The 18696-nt window shown below is 35.9% G+C and overlaps 1 protein-coding gene across 9 annotated transcripts in view; it reads left to right on the top strand.

The window, feature by feature from the left end:
* The window catches only part of LOC308196930 (adhesion G protein-coupled receptor A3-like), a 279343-nt gene that overhangs the window by 77967 nt on the left and 182680 nt on the right, over positions 1–18696 (top strand). The window contains exon 1 of one of the 9 annotated variants that reach the window (XM_080596693.1): positions 15252–15411. The exons of the other annotated variants lie outside the window; for them this stretch is intronic. The gene's annotated coding sequence lies outside the window, so the exon portion shown is untranslated. Of the gene's footprint in view, positions 1–15251; positions 15412–18696 lie in introns of those variants that run through there. 9 annotated transcript variants of the gene reach the window in all.

The raw sequence follows: 18696 nt of genomic DNA, 5'->3' as shown, positions 1-18696 counted from the left end.
GCAGTTGACAGTTTATTCTTGGCCTAGTTCATAGAAAACTCATGCATCATTAATATGGGATTTTCATGTACTTGGAAGAATGCATTCTACACTTTTCTAGCAGAAAGCAGCCTCTTTAGCATGTACAATATGTTCATTAAATACCTTTCCTTGTTTATACAAGTGCACATGTCTCCATTATTCATTCAAGCAGAAACTAATACAAAATGTGGTACATCTGCTGTAGCACATAAAAGTAACTAAATGGGGGGAGGAGGGGAACACCAAACCTTAAGAGGAGGTCATTCTGCTCACTTAAGAGAGGAATTATGATGCATGGTTTGTTGTTTTTTTTCCAATATTTGGAATGTCATCTAATTTTTGATGGATATCAGGTGACATTTGAGTCCATGTGTTTTCAGACCTCTGGGGGGAGGTATTTTCTCATTTAAAGCTGACTTTTTAAAAAATTATTTTTAATTTTATATTTTATTTTTTATCATTCATAATTTATAATTTTTATATAATTTAAATTTTATAATATAAAATTAAATTATTTGATTTTTTTTTTTGTATAAATACATTGATGGCACTTGCAGTGGGAGGGAGAAAAGGTTTGAGAGGGAAGGGGTGGCTAGAACTGCAGGGGATTGCTGGGACTCCCTGCTGCTTGATGATGGTTTCTGTTGAACCAGTCCAATGCAGAAAGCATTTAGTTATACATACAAAGAAGAACAATTTTGACAATTAAAACCAACAAGGTATTTGTCTAAAATCAGGGAAGTGCCAGACTCAAGTGTTTGCCCCACGTTGGAAGCAGTGGCCCTTTTCTGTCACAAGGCATGTCCTGCATGCTGGCCTCTTAGCTGTTCCTCCTCTCTCCTTTTTTCTTCAAAAAAAAAATTGCAAGACTGATTTTTCTAGTTTTGAATGAACTTAGCACTGCCCCGAAACCTTTCTTTTATACAGGATCTACCCAGGTATGCTTTTTGTTACAATAGCGACAGCTGGTTTTGTGCTCCCAGAAACACTGAAACGTCATTTTTTCAAATATTCTCTCAAGGTTTGAGGATTAGGGCATTAGTCTTTCTGCATGGTTGAGGAAGAGACATCATTGAGGATGTTTTTCCAACCTATTTTCAGGAGGTAGCGTTCTGGTCTCTGTATGAAGACTGTGTGCTGGAGAGAACTGACATGACATGAGTGATTTGGAAATTGGCCCTGATACAGGCGAGTGTGGTTGCTCCTAGGGAGCCAGTCTGGAAGAGTCTTGCATACCAATGGATGCAAGGATCATGGGCAGCTAGGTGTGCAGCTAGCCTCTCACCAGAAGGCTCCTACTCTAACTGTTAAAGCATACATTCTGCAAGTAGAAGGCGATGTAAAATTCTTCCCAATCACTGAGATACAGCTCTGTTCAGTAACTCATGCTACAGCAATTGCTATAGGCATTTAGATAAACCATTAAAGTCTTGCAATATCTTTGAGCGCTGATTTATTTTTTTTCTTTTTAGGGGATATAATCAGGTAAATTGAGAAACTCATTTTGTAAATGCAGCTTTAGAATAACACTCCATTTCACCATGCCATTATGTATATCTGCTGTCAACAGTTTATTTTTTTTAAATGCGAGTTTCTTAAGTTTGGAAGTTTTCTAAATTCTGATACTTTAATGGAGGCTGTAGATGAAATATAATCCTCATCTATTCATAACCAGTCAAAAATAAACAATTTTTTCAAGCCATTAGAGCATACAAAGGAAAAGTTCATGAACCAATCATTTGGGGCTTTTGGCAGACCATACGGAACTTTTCTAACAACTATTTATAAGGTCTTAATGTGTTTATTTTCACAATAAATCTGACTTATTGCTGGATGTGTTGGTTTCATAGTAAAATAAACATGGAAGATTACAAACATAACCTTTTGTAAAGTCTTCTGAAAGCCCAAGACCTAATTTAATAAATGTCATGTTCTCTATATTGCCTGGGAAATGCATTCTAACTCTGAGGGGAAAAAAAAACAAAAAAAAAAACATTAAAAAAAAAACATCCCAAGCCCTTGCTTTAAATTACAAAATCAATTATCACAAAGTTTACATTGTATCTGAGCCATTTGGCATGTTAAAAAATATATTAAAAATTAATAGATCGATAATATAAATATTAATAAGGGATTAATGAGAGAAGTGGTGTACCTTAGTGCTGGTAGTGAAGGGCTAGGTGGGAAGAAATGCTGTGTCTTAATAAATATACAAACAACTTCATTTAGAGATTACAGAAGTAGGCTAAGCAAATTTAAACAATTTACTAACAGAGTTTCGTGTAGTTAAGCAGTTTTAAATTGCTCTGAATGCATTTACATTATGGCTTTTACTGGTTTAATTAGAAGAATTCAAGTCATCATGCTCTAAATCAGAATTTTTATGTAATTTTTCCAATATTTTGTCCCTTGCCAATGCCAGGGATGAGCATCCTATTTCACTAAAGTTGGTGGCTCCATTACCCATGTTGTTGAGTCAGGATTTTGGCTCAGATGTATCCTAAAATTAATTTCCTTTCTGGAAGATTTGGTAAAGAATAACTATTCCATAAAAGAAACTTCCTTGTTTTATACTGTGTCCTGAGAAAACCTGTCTGATGTGTATGTGAATGTCCTCATTAGGCATGTAATTCCTAATTCTTTTTTGTGATTCCTTCTAAGCTCTTGACCTCAATGATACGTTTCAGTAATGAGACTGTAGAGGTTAATTACATATTGTGTTAAAGTACTTCCTTTGACAGCTTTAAATGCATTGCTTTTGAACTTCATTAGATACTCCCTTGTTCTTGTAGTATTAAAATGTATCACTACCAACTATCAAATAGACTTTTATGTTGGATTCATTATTTTATTTGTCCATTACTAAACAGGCTTCATCTTTTTCTTCTTCATAGTCAAGTCTCTTCATAATTCCATCAAATGTTTTAGCTTTCACATAATGAAAAAGTTACTTTATGTAAATTTTATTGCACATCTTGTATGTCCAAATATATGGGTGGGAAATGAACTTGGCTATGATTTGCTGTAATGCTGAGCATCACTGTCAGATAGACTGCTTTATATAACATAGCATTGTTTCAATATATAATTTATTTTCAAAAGGACTTGAATCATGGCCATAAAATGTGCTTTATGTGCACGCTTTGTTCTCAGATAGAAGCCTGCAGGATCTCAAACAATTAAAAAGAAGTTGTCATTCCAGTTGCTGAAACGCTGGTGCTTTGGGGATAGTTTGGGAATGGCTCCAAGGGACATGCCTGGGAGGGTGGACCTGGATAGCAGATTGTTTTTAAGAAAACATCCTTCTTCTGAGTGATTTTATGTAAAAGAAGAAAGAGGCCATTGAAATCCATTAAAAATGCTTTGTATTTTTGGAAATGGATTTTAGAGTTTAGAAAAAATGGACCAGCTGAGCTGGACTAAGAATCTTAATACACTATACAGTAGATATCTGTTTTCTGGGTGACACTGCAGACATTTATAAATGCCAGAAATGTTGGTCTATGCCAGGGTGGTGTTCTGTCCCTGTCCCCGCCCCCACCCCCCCCCCCCCCCCAAAAAAAAAAAAAAAGGGACAGGCTTTCTGCTACTGGGAAAGCTGCAAATTTCTGATACTTCCTCCAATAATTACTGTCTTGTAGAGCTTTTATGAATATTTTGTCTTCCCAGTGAATCATTTAAGCCATGTTTGATTAGTTCAAAGAAAGAAGGTTGTAACAATAAACATGATCATCACATTCCTCGTTTTCTCTGAAAGTAATTAAGACTTTGCTGGCAAGAGTTCATGCTGTGATAGCCTATAAATCTTGTACAGATCCTTAAGTACTGGTGTCATAAATACATTACCTAAGAAAGTATAAGCAAATTGGTTGGGAAGGAAATTTTTTGTAGAGTCAGTATCATGAAGAGTCTGTGCCCAGCCAAATGCTCACTGTTTACAGAATTAGTTTAAAATGAACACTTCTTCAAGAGCAATCTGAGTAGTTTTTGATTCTTTAAATCTTGTTCTATTTCAGTTTTCTTTCAGCTGATACTTTGTATTTCTGGTGTATTTCAAATAGTTATATGACAAGAATTTCTTTGACTTCATTGTGGTCTCTCAGAGGTCAGTGAGCTGATCCTGCAAATGATTATATATGGGTGAGCTTATATCCAGTCATTTTATATATATATCATTATGTATATATGTGTATATATACATATATACCCAGAACATGAAAAAAAAAAAAAAAAAGTGTTTGCAAAGCACAAAAGATCTCCTGCCCTGACTGGGACCTTCTGTGGAGACTTCTGTGAGATAAATATAAAATATTTTTTGTTGTTCTTGTTCCTGGAAACTAGTCCTTGAGCCAAAAGTAAACAAAGTACAAGAATACTTCCAGTTAAAATCTTATCAATACAAATGCTGAAGTTGTTCTGGATATCATCTTCTGTATTTTATTTATATGTAAAGGGACAGATTTATCAATATAGTAGAATGTTTTCATTACTCATGTCTAGCCCTGTGATTTTGGATGGTTAACTTGTAAAAGACTAGTACTACCCCAACTGGTTAGTAAATCAAGAGTAACAACTTAATGTTGACAAAATGTTCTAGTTCTAGATGAATTGTAGTATTATACCTCCTGAAAAGAACTCACACACTGAAGATGCAATTAAATTACAAAAGTGGAAAGTAAATCACAGGTCAAAATAGATTGTTTTTAATATATTGCCAAGAGACAGAGTTTAAGTCCTCTACTGAAATTCATGCCCTGTTCAGAATCTACTGGTTTATGGAAATTACCTTTCTCGAATTACATAACTTTGCACGCTAACTGTGTATGTGGTATGTCAGGGAATTATTTTGAACTTATACCTCCTATATGATGTTGTTTTGGATCAGTCACCCATACATTATACAAACTCAAAGTTAGTATGACTATTTATATGTACTTCTACTCAAAATGCGAGTGAAACCTTCATTAAGAAAAACAGACAGAACAAACAAACAAACCCACCTCACCTGTCAACATTTTTGGCACATTTTTTTAATAGCAGCATTTTTTTTATGAACAAGTGTGTTGTTGTAATTATGGAAAAATACATATATAGTTGCAAGTAAAACATACATTTGATGATGATGAGTGTTGCTGGATTTTAACTTTTAGATTTTGACTAAGGTATTTTTGGAGTCTGTGTAAGAACATTCCCATTATAGCTTTTTTTGAAAAACAAAAACACAAAACTATTTTGCTTACTATGGTAGTATCATTTCTCTTAAATTTAAAATAGTTGGAATAACGTCTGATGTTCATTTCAGTTTATATACTGCTTGTCAGGAAGGTCTTTCTCCACTTAATTTCATCAAGTCAGGATCAACCTCTTAGTTTTCCTTCCTCATGGACATATGTGCTTAAAAAAAGAGGAAAAGAAGTGAAAAAAGTCAGGCCTGAATGTTTGCCTGCATACAGTTCTATTCAAATGAAGTGTCTGTTGAACAAGCTCCACTACAATTTTGTTTTCTTTTTAGGACAGTTCTCTATTTAATGAGTCTAACTTCCAAGCAATAGCAAACTTTTCTTATATTTAATTGTGTTTATAGTTCATTTCTTTAGGTAAACGCATAATTACTGAAGTATTGTATTTGATTTGCACATAGTTCTTCATAATTGCATTTTAGAAGGAAATGATTTTTATTTTCTTGATGTGAAAAATATATATTGATGGATGAGCATGTAATCTCTGTGAAAAATGTTTTGTTGAATCATTAACACTAGGTGGTTTGTCTCTTGAATCAACGACCTTTTGATGGTAACAGAGATTTCACTGTGACAGTTTTTAATATTCTTCTTTTCCCATTAGGACAAGGAGCAACAGTTTTAAAGCAGCCTCTGTTTCACTTTGATATGAATAGATAAATTGTCAAAGCTGCCAACAAGAATGCTTCCGTATTATGGGGTATGTTGTAAGCAACACTGCATACAGTGTTCTTGCTGGTAAACACAAACTGTGCACATTTAGTTGTGCAGCTCAGTTCTCATCCTTCAGCTGAATTTAATGAGCTACAACACTGTGATGAGATTTTGGAGAATTGGGTTAGTGTGTGCTGAGTGGGAGACAGATAGGGGTTGACATATTTTCTGAGTTGCCCTTTCCCATCACTTATCAGCAGAGGGGAAGGGATGAGGATGGAATATATGCATAGTGCTTATTGTTCCACAGGAAGACACTGTTCTCCAGAATTAATTATTTTTAAAATACTCTAACTGGGAAAGGAAATACAAAATCTTATTTAGCTTTATGCCGCATGTCTTTTTTGAAATTTAGAAGAATGATTTGTTTTCAAAGTCTTGCCTGCAGCATTTCTTAGGGATATTTCACTGTGCCATTATTTCCTAGACGTTTGAGCTGCAGTCCCGAGAACATACCTTAGCTCTACGTGTTGGAAGTGAGCATGTGTCACATTAATTATGCTCTCAGCTCTGGTTTGCTACTACTGTCTTGTTTGGTTTTTGCTTACTGGTTTGAAGAGGAAGTTGGTTCTAGTCCTGGCCTATTTTGAAGCCATCTGAAAACAGCTAAAAACAAGCTGAATCTCAGCCAAATGGGTAGTAAATAATACATACAACCCTTAAACAGGAAATTTAGCAGCTTGGTAGCTGAGGAAGTCCCTAAAGCTCCCATCAGCAGCAAGGTATAGTGGAGTTAGTGGCTCTCAGCACTACTGTGCATAGAGCGCCGATATCTAGCTTTTGAAGTGTAATTTTCATCTATTCTTTGGAGACCTGAGCTCTTTGTGCAGCGAATGGGGAGAATTAGGTGTCTAAAAATGAGCATCCATCTTGCTATCATGCAAAGGGGTTAAAAAGGCACTCAGTATCTTACAAAAATACTGAGGCCTGACGTTAATTTTTTCCTGTGTAACCCTAATAACTCAGGCTTCTAATGAGGCCTTTGTGGGACTGGGATTTGCAGCCGAATACCTCTGAAGTTGCTCCTTTTTATAGGCATAACTGACTCAATATTTTCTTTTGAAACCTGGTCATAAGAGAAAGTAAAGGACGCTTGTGCTCTTTACCAGCCTGCTGGCTAGAGTAGCTGCTTGGGAAGAGAAAGCCTCATGTTCAGCTGAGAGCAGCATGCATTTGCTACCTCTGAGAGAAAGGCTTTAACAGGGATGTGGGTCTGGCTGAAGTGGAGTTGTGCCAATATGTAGTCGAGTGTTTAAAGTTTATGGGACCAGGAAGAAGAGAACAGAAGCAGTCAAGTGCCAAGGGTATTTCATCAACAAGGAGAAAATGGGTTTTGCTATAAACATTAATTTGATAATGCACAGAAATACTGTTCTGGGGAACAGAGGCTTTTCTCTGCTTCTTCATCTCCTGTGCATCTTAAATGTAGCTATGCCTCCCTTTTGGGCAAGGACTGCACTGAAATGATGTCTTCCATTTCCCGAGCTCTAATCACTAGGTTGTTGTAGAAAAGACAGATAGCAACACCACCTCATCCTTTTGTAGTGCTCTGGGATGCTGTGCTGTGTTTTGTGTCTGTGGCCGTGCTGAGTACATCCCATTAACCTGGCTGGCCCTGTGGAGATCCTTAGTGTGGGCATGTCCCAACTGCAAATCCTAAAAAAAGCTTTTCTATGAGACCAACTCCATCTCTGCGCATGGGGATGTTGAAATGTGAACTCTACGGTATCTGTAGCAGCCATGCAGACACGTGGGAGGTGAAAAGGGGGCTGTGAGCTGCTCTCTGGGACTTAGTACCTATATTCCACTGCAGTTTGGCTTCAGATGGCCTAAGTGCTTTTTTGGACCAGGGCCAGTACTTTTACCGTCATGCTTCTGGTGGCCAGTGTATATTACTCTTTCTCAGTTTGATACGCTTTGAGTATTTGAAAGTGTTCAGCATGATTTCAGCTGTTCAAGACTATTGATGGAAGATAGAATTTTCAGGTTCTGCTTCTTTTTCCAGTAATGTTTGTACTGCAGTTTGTGAGTGTTTTACATGATTTGACTGGCTGTGTCCCTGAATTCTTTACTAATACTGCTGGTAAAAATATAACAGATTTGTCTTAGTATTGGCTAAGTGAAAATAACCTACAAAAGGAAGAATCAAGCCTCCAAAGAGCAACATATGCAATATTTATTGAGTTCTCTGGCAGCTGTTGCTAATCTGTTGAGCTGAGTTACTCTCAGGCCTTTGTAAAGTTATAGTTCTCAGGAAAAAAAAAAAAGATGAATTGGAAACTTGGTATCAAACTTTGGGGACACAAATAATGATTTGCTCCCTGATAAACCAGTTTCATGTTAGAACATCTACTACGGAGATTCATCTCTTATTAAAAAGGTCAGATTCTGCTATTTCACAAACAGAATGAGCTTTAGTTAACAATTACATAAAATTACTTCATCAGCATGAACGACAGAGTTGTTGGTAGGGTTTCAGCTGAGAAGGTATGACGTAGCTTGGAAAAATGGCAAGTTAAAAAAGGAAATGGTACTTTGAAATGGCATTGTTTTTCCTTTAATAAATCTCTCCTAAAGGAAGAAATATTGTAATGTTTTTCAATATGAAGAGAGACACAGCAGGGTCAGGTTTTGTTTTTTGATAAGAGAAGTAGTCACTGAGGAGAGGTGCTTTTGCAGACATCCAGTACAGGAGTGCAGATTGCATACTAAACTGTAAATATTTTTTCAATAAAGGATATAATTTTGTAATTAAATTGACATAAAATAATAATCATCACAGTGCTTTCTAAGTTATCCACAGATTAATGTTTTTCTGTTAGTTACACTGTTTGTGGCTTTGAAAAAATACTCATAGTCCAAATTAGGAAAGCCTCATCTGTGAAAGCTTCTCTTCATGAAGAGATGCAGGAGATACTTTGAATATATGGTTTAAAATTACTTCATCAGTACTTAAATAATCATTGAAAATTGTATGTGGTATGTAATTGAAATACTTGGCAGAGTTCACCATACCAATATAGTTTACTGGTGCAACTGTTATCTTCATGCTTCTTATGTCTCTCATATAAATGACTATATAAAGGCAAAAATGTCTTGTTTATATTACATTAATTATCCTGGTATCTAAACAGCTCATAGCAGGACTACAGAAAAGATCACAATTATTCTGTTTCTGTTTAGTTAGAATGATATTTGCAAGTGATGGTCATAATCCACAATTCAATCATTTATTCTACTTCATAAAAATATTACGAAACTCTTTAAATTTTTGATTAAAAATCATTTAGGTCATAGTCTAGTCCTGTGATTTCTTTTGTGAATCAGTACTGGACTCAGTACTTTTTAAAAAGGCTAAACATACTGTGTGTATCTTTTCAAGTGTAAAATATAAAATGTTTCAAAGTGGGTGGAATGAATTGAAGATTTATATTTTTATTATATATAATACAAAAGGAAATATTTTGATGGAAAAAAATATCTTCACAATGATTACAATTGTTGCATGAAGACAAAATGTGCAGAACAAGACAAAACCCAGGAACTTCTGATTGAAATTCAATGGATAGCAGTGTAAACAAACGGAAATAAATTTAGGAAAATCACCACTGATTAAAAGTGAGTGAATTGTTGAGAAAGACTGAGAGAGTTGTGTTAGACAACCGTAGGTATGAACAAAAAGGTCATCATTTTCACATAAAAAGAATCCTTCCCAGGTGGTAAGTCTGTGCTAGGCAACCGTACAATTAAATACCATACTAGTTCAGCTGTAACTCTATTAGACAATAATACTACAATAATATTGCTACTATTCTAGGGTAGCAATAATTTAGATATGTTTCTTAGATGGAACAGTTATTATTACGAAAAACTCTTTTTATGTACCTCTGAAAATGTGGGAGTATAAAAAAGCCAGTGTTTTGGGGGAGTTTTGCCTGGGCAATTACTCTTATGTCATCATTTCAATAATGTGTAAATAATAATTTATTGCTTGTAAAGTTGAACAAACTGTATTTGTATACAATCTTGTATTGTATACTAAGAATATATGTGCTATAGCACAGTCATGAATAGATTTATAAGGGCATTGCACAACAGAAAAATTACATGACATGATCTATATAAAATTCAGTGTTAGTAGTCAGAAATGACAGGAATATAAAGTAAACTAACTTATTAAGTTAGTTCATAGAGCTGTTTAAATTATGGATTGTATGTTCACTGTGGTGTTTTTTGTTGTTATTTTTGTTCGGTTTTAGTTTATGTAACAACTAAAGTTTAGATGTATTTCAGGAGTTCACTTAATTGAATTTATGAGTATCTAGGCTCCTGTTTCCCATTAGGACCACAAATAGTCCAGTTAGCCTGATGTGCAGTCAGCCATCTCAGCTGTATGATATACTCATCTGACGTTTTATATAGTGTTGTCATTAAGTTAACACATGATTTGTGTCAGATGCTGTCATCCTTAAAGAAGATGTCTCAAGAGCAGATTTATAGATACATGTGTTAAAATAGCCACCATAAAGCACCTTTGCTGCCACCAAAGTTTCTTCCTGAAAACTTACAGCACTAGCAGCACTGAAACACATTAACTGTGTTTGTTTCTTTGTAGGGAAACAGTTGTAGGATTTATCACATAAAGGCATGATTCTGGGCTTTAATGTGAGATGTCTGCTGCTGATTAAGAAATATGTTTTTGTTCTCAGTATAGCGCATGTGCTATATTTTGAAATGCAATCCTTAATCCACTTCCACAACTAACTGAAAACAAAATAACCTGTTAGGAAATCGGCATGGCACAGCTGGCTAGGCAGAGAGCAGAGAAATCTGATTGTGGCTTCCCAGAGCACCTGTCAGGTTTTCTGCCCCCCTCCTGCCTGGACTAGGTTTGAACAAATAAAATTAACTATTTGTGGGCCAGAATAGTGGGGCCCCTGACCCAGTGCAGGAAGACTGTGGAAACGAAGCATTGTCTCTGAGGGGCTGGGAAAGAGGTGATGAGAAGCATGTAGGAGAAGAGATGCCATGGAGGATGGTATAAAATAGCATGCTAGGAAAAGAAGTTTTATTATTGTATGCAGTGAGAAGGATGGCAAAAAGGAATTGACATCTAGCTGAGCAAACATATATTATCATTCAAGAGTAATTATCACCAACAATATTATATTTCTCCCTATCCATTTTTCTTGCTTCCTTTCCTGTGTCCTCCTTTTTTCTTCAGAGTAGTTGAACAGGATAATCATTAACCCTTGTTTCTGTAGGAGAAGACAATTCTTCATGCCTTCTTATTGGCACACATGGTTATTTTTTAATTTCTTTAAATTTCTCTTAGTTTTTACCAAAGCCACAGTTTATGGCTTTTATAACAACAGAGGCTTCTGGAGAAGGATTCCTAGACTAGTCTTTCACCAAGATTTAGTTCCTCAGAGCTAAACTGCTTGTAGACAGTTCTCCTATATTATGCATTAAACGAAGTCTTATTTTACTATTGAACAGTTGTAAATTTTCAGGATTTCTCTGTAAGTCATGTTCCTACTAACAATAGCTGAATTGGTCATTTCGTTTGAATGTTTTTCTTTGTTAGTCTGTTTGCTTGCCTTTTCTGGAAAATGCTCCCTGATCTAGTTGTGATGTATCTGGGCATTGCCCCAATAGAGGGATTGCCCCAGTAAATAGGAATAACTGTTTTAAGCATGTTCGTTCCTGGAGGTGCTTATTGCAGAGTTCTCCCAGCTCCCCCAAGATTGTATACGTAAACAGCGACTATGTTCTCTGTGATATTTTCATTTAAATTCTTACTCTACTAATGCGATTACATTACACATTAATAGTAAGCAGGCAGAACGATAGAGTCTCTTCTTGACATTTTATAATTGAATCACCTTATTTTCTGAAGTTTTCTATTTCTGTGTTATGAGGTCATTACAATAAAAAAGCATTGTAGGAAAGATGCTCTTTATTTTATTGATTTACATGAACAGTAACTATATGAGTAGTATTTTTGGCTCAATATTACTCTAAGCTGATATACAGGTCATCTGCAGGTACTTGTATTTCCTTTACTTATTTTAAGCCATGGAAGAAAATATGTCTCTGAAGTTCAAATTGAAATTCAGTGAAGAATTGCTTATGTTCTTTCAAGTCTATATTGATTCAGGAACAGAAAGAGAGAATCAAACGTTTCCTTTAAAAATAAAACAAAACCAAAATTCCTCCATGATAAAATTGTTCATATATTTTATTGTTCCCTTAGCTTCCAAAACACATTTTCATTATACTAAATTATCAGAGTAAAAATGCACATCTTCCTATACAAAATGAATTCAGATGCACTTCTGAAAATACTGAATAATTTTCCAATATTTAATTTTTAAAAGTGCAATTGTGCTGTTAAGCAGTGAGTCCACAGTTTGATATTTGACCTGAGAACATTGAGTACACACCGCTGGAAATTTGCAAATAAATGCAGCCTTAGAACATGAAATAACAATTTCTCCACTAGAGTTTAAACCTGTCCCAGCAGAAAGTACTTTTTACCTTTTCATTCACTTTCTCAGTATCTGTTTTACATTGCATTTGGTCTATGCAGTTCATTTAAAGAAAGAAAAAAAGGAAAAACTGTTGAGAATACTTTTCTTCCCCACTTATTTGCATTCTTAGCAAACATTTTTCTCACAGGTGGGTATTCTGCTCAGAAATGATTTTTTTTTCTTCTCTCCCTCTGCCAATAGTTACTGTTTTTCTTTTTTTTTTTTTTTTTTTTTTTTTCTGGTAAGGGAGTGGAGCACATGTCAAGAAACCTAGCCGACACTGAACTGCCTTCTAGGCATGAACATGCAGAAGAGTCCCAGTGGGTGTGGAAATTAAGGAAGCCTCTGGCTCTTTTCAGCCACCAAAGGTTTCTGTGCTCTTCACATCTCCACAGAGCTGGCTGGGCCCTGCAGCCTGCTAGGCTTCTCCTGCCCTGGCTCTGGCAAGCAGATATGGGAGGGGACAGTGTGGTGGAGAGGTGGAGAAGCCTGCTGAAAGCAGTGCTACTCCAGATGCTGACAAAACTTTTAAAAATTGTCCCAGGGATGTAGTTATGAACAGGCACAAGCTTTGCTATTGTAATCAATGTCATGCCAAATCTCTCATTGCACAACAGGGTATAATTGTCAGCACTCACACAGGGATTTTCTGCTGGTCCCACAGAGCTGCCTGTAACACGGTGGAGACCGAACTCACTTTTTTTGCCTACTTCCCTTGGCGTCTGTTGCTTCTGACCTTCCAGTCTGGCTTTAGTCCCGTGGAACTGGTCCACAGTCCACATATCTCTGGTTCTTGTGGTGTTTTCCAGGAAAAGGAAAAATATATATGAACAGTTGTATATGTTGGGAATTTGAATATTGAGCTGAATTTGCTCAGCTTGAAAACAGACGGGGGAAAACAATCCGGAAAAACTTAAATGATTTCTCTTTGTTAGAAACTGCATTTCAATTTGAATTATCAGTAACAAAATACTAAACTAAAGGTACTTGACAAAGGTCTTTGCATCCTCATCCCAGATTCTGATATATTTAGAATGAAACTAGGGTTTATTCTGGATAAATTAATCCTTTAAAATGTAGTTTTCAAATATCTATGTATAGAAAAATATATAAACAAAAAATTTACACTGACAATCTATCCTGCTTTACTATGCCTTTTACTTAGTTTTCTGTCTTTGACATACTGCTCTCTTGGTTTGAATGCTCTCAGCTTCATATTCTTGCTCTGTGGTTACTAAAATGAAATACATAATAACATTCTGTGGGCCACTTTGAGCAAGCAAACTGCTGTAAAGTTTATATCTCTGCTTTGTTTCAGCTGCCATTATTGACATTTTGTTTAATATTTTTAGGCTTGTTCCTAAATAATGACTAAATGCCAAATTACCACAGCACATTTGATGTGAATGCGTCATCATCCTTAAATTAAAAAAAAAAAGTGATGACTTTTTTCAGTTGCTTCAGTTGCTCTATATGTCATTGTTGCCATCCCAAATGACTGGTTTGAAATTTCCAGTAATTCACTAGTACCTTGAGCAGCCAGCAGTTTTTTTTTGTTTGTTTGTTTTGTTTGGCTGTGTTTTTTTTGTTTGTTTGTTTGTTTTTTTGTCCAGTCCTTAGGGAGTATTGTTTTAGGTAATCCAACTAGTAATGGCTTGGATTAAAAAAGAAAATTAAAGGAGAATACATCATCAAGTATTACCTTGCTAAACAAACAAAATACTTGTAGCCTCTGTGTCTGCAAAGGCATAACTATTGTCCATATTCCTGTGCATGTTTACGTTCATTATCTTGTAGAAATATTATTGAAAAAAAAATAAATCCGTGTATCTTGAAACTTAACTGCAACACAACCATATTTTTTTCAGATTCTGGAAAGTAGATTAAAATCCACTATCTTCATAAAAAAAAAAAACAGCAAACAAAGCAAGAGCTCTGGACTTTTGTAGGAGCACTGTGTGCTTTAGTTTTTGATGGCGATACCTGCCTGTTTCTTGGTCTACAGTGTAATACCAGCAACGCAGTTGCCAACAATGGAGATGAAAATAATTTTTGATGATATCCAGACTGTCAGAGTGCCACTACTGTGACTGGAGGATATGTGCTAAATGCGGTCCTTCATCATTGGCTGTGCCTCTTTCCCACCACCATGATCATAATGACGTTTTAAAAGAGAATCTCTTTTAACTGTCCTGAGTCTGCATTCATTTCTTGGGCAAAAGTACCATTTAGTTTAGCTGGAGTATTTAGCATGATAAAGAAGTGGAAGATGTGACCTTATATTTTTGCTGTTGTTGTTGTTTCATAGTAGTATGCAAAATGTGGAAAGTCAGTCATATTTCATTGGTATTTGGCATCTGCTCAACAACTGATTGCTCTTCTCAGAGCTTTTTTGGAAAGTTTGCAGCACCATAATGACAGCTTTCTAAACACAGATGTCCTCTTGGTACAACCTATAATTTTTTATGAAAGATGTATCGATGTCAGGAATTTGAACGAAGTACTGGAATTAGTTGAACATTCTTGTTATGAATATGTATTGAAAATATCTACAGTATATATATATATTGTAAGTTGGAGGAAGAGCTTGCAGTGTCTGAAGGCATAGACTATGATACAAAATGGCTAAGCTATCAGGATGCGGTATAAGGAAAAAAATGTTTCTTTTGCAAATGCACAGAATATGTTTTAATATTTTTCCCACTATATTTTATGTTGTACAAGTGCATATCGTGAACTTGAAGCATCAAGAATCTCAAGGACACATTTGGATAATCAGGGATTTGGCTACAGAAGATGTCTAATAGCTGAGAGGCCAGGAGTAGCTATGAAATGTTCTTATAAAGCCCCATTAGTAGCCTCTTCCTCTTGTTTCATCTACATCTCAGCTAAGCCATCAGGAAGTGAGTATTTCAAGCACAGATTTCCCCTCCTTAAGTCAGTTGCTTTTGTCGAGGTAACTCCTCTTAAATGTCATTAGTAAGTACAAGTCAGTTCAAAGATTAATGTGTAAGATGATAAACTCCTAGCAGCTTGTGATAGTAGTAGTAAAAGACATGATATTTTTAGTAAAAGAATTCTCAGTACTTTTACCTGTGGGGGCATTATTTGCATATACATACAAATTATCTACATACATGTAGGAAGACAGGGCCTAATGGTTAGTATAATACTTGTAAGTTCAGACTTGAAGAGAAAAGGAAACTTTCCTTTATTAACTTACTATAACCATTGAGATTTTTAATGATGATAACAAGGTCCATTCTGTGTTCTTTTTCTAGTCAAGCTTAGGTGAGATCAGGGTATCATACAGCAAATACCTCTAACAACTAAGAAAATTAGGGGGAATATATTTCAATATTGTAGTATTTTATTATTTTCTGCAGCTGTGCAGCCTTGATATAAATATTGCAGTTGTTTTGACTATAGCTAACTTCATGTAGCTTCCATCTATCTGTAATTGTTAAAGGCACTTGGTTTTGATTTATTTTCAGGTCACGCCACTAGATTTTGGGTCATGCCACACCACAAATAACACGTCATTCAGATTCAGAATAGATACTTTTAAGTTAGAACGCTCCATCAGAAATGATGCAAAACCATAACTGTTAGTTATAAATGCTTTCTTTTTAGGCTTTAACTGGGTCATACTGTGATGATTCAATGTTATGATACTGGGGTTCTTTCTCTTTTCTTTTACTTTTGGTTGACAGTAAAATCACTTGCATGGTATACATGCATGTGTGCCTGTGTGTGGCCCAGGCCAGGCTGCTGCTTGGCATGCCTTGGATCATGACCTTTTGCCAAACCTCAGCAGTAGCTCTTGGGGAAAAAATGTAAACATACAACCAAATTTACCCTGGTTGCTTTATTTAGCTTAGTGAAAGTTGATACTCATTGCTTCAACGCAACAAACTCTTTCCTAAATAAGAAAATAGGAGACGGTAATTATAATATTTTAATAAAATTGATTATGTGAAAAATACAAGTGGGAGGAAAGAAAGGAGGTTCTCCTAATGTAGAAACAAGTACAGTAAGTAACAGTTGCGATCATTTTATTTATATATTTTAGTCATATTTTAGTCCTCCAAGGATGACAAGGAAGGAAACACCTATTTTGTTAGGCCAGAAGTATACGGAAACATTATAGAGTAATAATAATTACTAAGAAAGTGCCAAGATTGTGGGTACTACAATTGTAATCATCTACAATTTTCTGAGAATATCCTTAGAGATATCTTATAATATCCTCTTCTTAGAATGACCTAGGTAATTTAAGTGTAATTTCCAAAATATGGAGGCCAGATGTCCTTGCTTGGGACAGTGCAACTGATGAACGCTTTTCCTTGAAATAGTCTTGCTTTTACTAACACTAAACGTGACATTTTTATTCCTGTAGAAGATAGGTTAAGATTAGGCTGTTTTTTCCTATGTGGTTACAAGTTATGGAGAAACGGAGCAGAGTTTCCATAAACTGGAACACAGAACATTTCAGTAAATGGAAGACCTTTTGTCTACGTGGTTGTTTTGACTGGCATTAAAACTTACCTGCCAACAGTCTGCCACTCATACTGATTCCTTTATGTTTGTTGTGTGTTGTTGACAGTGTTGGCTATAAGAGATCTAATTCACTCCATCTAATTACAACTTGCAGAGCATTTAGATGAGCTGGCAGTTAACGGACAATGTGTGTAATTGGTGTAAAGATTAAAACTGTCAGTTTCCCCTGCCTGAAATGTGTGTATTTGCTCTGAACTATGCCTCTAAGTAGTTTTTCAGATGGATCCCAGTGTGAAGCATGAAATAAAGTAGCACAGATCCAAAAGGTCTATGGTATCAGGCTGTTTGTTATTGTCATTTTTTGTTTTATTTTGGTTTGTTTGTCCTTTAAGTTCCAAGAATACAGAAGTTCAGATAATGAGAACAGTGTCCTTTCATTCTTTTCCATGTGGCTCTTTTCTACAAACCAAAGAAATATCTTTGACTTCTCTGACCTGCTTTAGCATACTGCATAAGGAAAAGGGTCTGCATTTCATTCTTGAGGATATTGTCGGTAGCGCTGCCTAGAGAAAGCTAAGCCCTGATGTTTGGTGTGAACAGAATGAGAGTAGACCAGATGATTTAGTATGAATATTTGGAGGTTTATTAAAAAAAAAAAAAAAAAGGTTTTGGCTCACGCAGTGAATAATCCTAAACCATCAAAGGAAAATACACTCACATACACTCACATCAATAAACACTTGTCTTTGCAAGCCGATTGGACTCTGGAGAAGAGACTGCAAAAGTTTTGTACAAGCCTTTTGTTTAGGAGCAGGTATGGAAAACTCTGAGTTAGATGTCTGAAGGAATGATCACAATTTGTAGACCATATAAAAGCAGAAGAAAGATAATCTAGTAGCTGCTGCTGGTACCAGGGAGCCAAGATGAAAATGACCACAACATTAAAACAACAACAAAACCCGAAGTTTCTTCAATATTTAGAGTGTTTTTGTGATAACAAATATCATCAACTGTATTTCACTTCTGATTAGATCAGCAACTGTCGCTTTCATCCAAATCCAGCAGGAAGAGACAAAGCAAGCAAGAAAACTGCTTTGCCTGGATTAGGGAGTAGGGCAGAGTACCCACAGGTGGATGGCTGCGGTCCCTCTTTCCTCTTTGTTGTCTGTGGGGTTGTTGTGTTCTTTGCCAGACTGTCCATAAGAACCAGTGCAAGCACTAGGCTTGTCATCTGTGCTGTTGCCTTTGTTGTACTTACTGATTTCCAGGAGAAAGAAAAGAGCTTGGACCTATGTGTAAAGTTGTCAAAGAGTGTGCAGCTCTATCAAGGTCCTTTTCAAGCTTTTGCTCCTTTCTGGCACATTTATCTGTGCCCTGAACAGCTGCTTTCCTTTTCCTTTCCCCTCCCAAGTGCCATCTTTTCTGTCGCTGCCTCTGGCTCGTAACGTTCTTTGCTTGACACTCTGGGAAAGTTTATGGGCTTTTTCCCAGGCCCAGGAGTAACAGGGAAAAGGGAACACTTCTGGGTTTTGTGCTTTCTACTGGCTTAGCATCCAGTGTTGTTGTGGCTCATGTAAATAGTGCTTAGATTAGCATATTTTATTGGCATTGCATAATTAATGAATAATGATTTATTAATAAAAACAGCAACTGAAATAAAAGGAACTTTGGAATATCAAACAAGCTAA

The sequence above is a fragment of the Anser brachyrhynchus genome, assembly GCF_964034855.1.
Source record: "Anser brachyrhynchus genome assembly, chromosome: 6".
In the NCBI taxonomy this organism is placed as follows: Eukaryota; Metazoa; Chordata; class Aves; order Anseriformes; family Anatidae; genus Anser; species Anser brachyrhynchus.
The sequence above is the reverse complement of the archived record's forward strand: the minus strand, read 5'-3'. Positions and strand labels throughout refer to the sequence as shown.